This window comes from Neopelma chrysocephalum, unplaced genomic scaffold (genome assembly GCF_003984885.1).
Source record: "Neopelma chrysocephalum unplaced genomic scaffold, ASM398488v2 Primary Assembly neopelma1_80b, whole genome shotgun sequence".
NCBI lineage: Eukaryota > Metazoa > Chordata > Aves > Passeriformes > Pipridae > Neopelma > Neopelma chrysocephalum.
Genome location: NW_020897742.1, coordinates 4,881,684 through 4,883,112, shown reverse-complemented (window position 1 = coordinate 4,883,112; position 1,429 = coordinate 4,881,684). Strand labels below are relative to the sequence as shown.

Below are 1,429 nucleotides of genomic sequence, written 5' to 3'. Positions count from 1 at the left end.
TGACAACCCTTTCTAAGTGATATTTATCTTATAACTTATCTTATAACAGGGTAAGTATAGCTCTTAGTGTGGAGGACAAGACATGAGGCTAGTGCAGTGCTGTGGAGAGACAGCTACCCCTCACCACAGCTACTTCTGGAGCCTCCCCTGCCAACACTAGCCCCAGACTGAAAAATCCCTGCAGTCTCTTTGGAGCCCTGTTCAGAGGAATTTCTCTCTGTCTCAAAGCAAGCACCTCCAGGACAACCTTCTCCATCAGGGTAATTTCATTATTACCATGCTCACTTTTTCCTATCCCTTGAAGAGAGGCATCACCCAAACCTGCAGGTGTTCACCCCAAAACAACCCTTCTCCTATTTCTGATCTTCCCCTGTGCAGATGAGGGAAAAGAGAAGTCAAAACATGAACAGTCCCCTCAACACTGCCCTGCAAAGGCAGGACAGAGCCGTGCTCTCCCTACAGCCCTGTTCTCTTCTTCGTGTTTGTTTGTTTGGGGTTTTTTTTCTCTCTGTTTTTAGTGGAGGGAAGAGGAGTGAGTATTTGGCTTGGTTTGGGGTTTTTTGGTTTTATTTTTCGGTTGTTGCTTTAAAGGAATTAACCACCAACACCCATACAAAAACTAGGGACTAAATGTCAGGCTCGTTAGGAGTTCAGGGAGCCGCTCATCAAACTTTTACATATATCCAAACTCCTTTTATTTAAACAAAAGAGGACAGAGTAAAAAAAAACCCAGCAGCCTGCAGTGGTGCTGGGCGGAGACAAACCGACCTCATTCATGGCTTTCTCTGTGAAAAGGTTTGCGTTTTCCCCTTGTCTCCCACTCGTCCCTTCATCACCCCGTCCCACCCCCCTTTTAAGTTTGGGACGGATTAAGACAAGTCTGGAGCCGGGAGAACTCCTCCCACCCGACAGCACGGGGAAACAACCCCTTATGCTCCCCTAAGTACGCGGGGACCGGCGCTGGCCGGAAAAAACCGATTGCTTCATTGAGAAAAAAAAGCCGGCCCGCACACGCGACACTGCGCCGGCCCCGCGCCCAGCGGCGCGGCGGACTCTGCTTTTAGGGGCGACTGTACCATTATCGTTATTCCTATTTATTTATTCTTTTGACATTAAAATTAACAAAAGCATCTCAGACCCAACCGCAAGAGCAATTCCTCAGGAGGCTGGACCTGCCGGAGCTGTGTCAGCGAGGGAGCCGCAGTCAGCATCACAGCGCTGGTGAACACGCACACCCCGATACACGCACACCCCGAAAGCCCTGACCCGGCGGGCACCCCCGAGCCCAGCCGAGGGCTCGGGGGCTGCAGAAGGACGTCTCACCTTGTTTACCCCGAGCGCGGCAGCCGCGGGGGGAGGTAGCGGGGCGGGGCGTGGCGGCCGGGGCGGGGCGCGGCGCGGTGGGCGGTGGGGCCGGGCCGGGCCGGGC

The 1,429-nt window shown here is 53.4% G+C and overlaps 1 protein-coding gene across 1 annotated transcript in view; it reads left to right on the top strand.

The window, feature by feature from the left end:
• The first annotated feature begins 1,188 nt into the window (after positions 1-1,188).
• The window catches only part of TRIB2 (tribbles pseudokinase 2), a 21,462-nt gene continuing 21,221 nt past the window's right edge, over positions 1,189-1,429 (top strand). The window contains exon 1 of the mRNA XM_027690281.1: positions 1,189-1,239. The gene's annotated coding sequence lies outside the window, so the exon portion shown is untranslated. The remainder of the gene's footprint in view (positions 1,240-1,429) is intronic.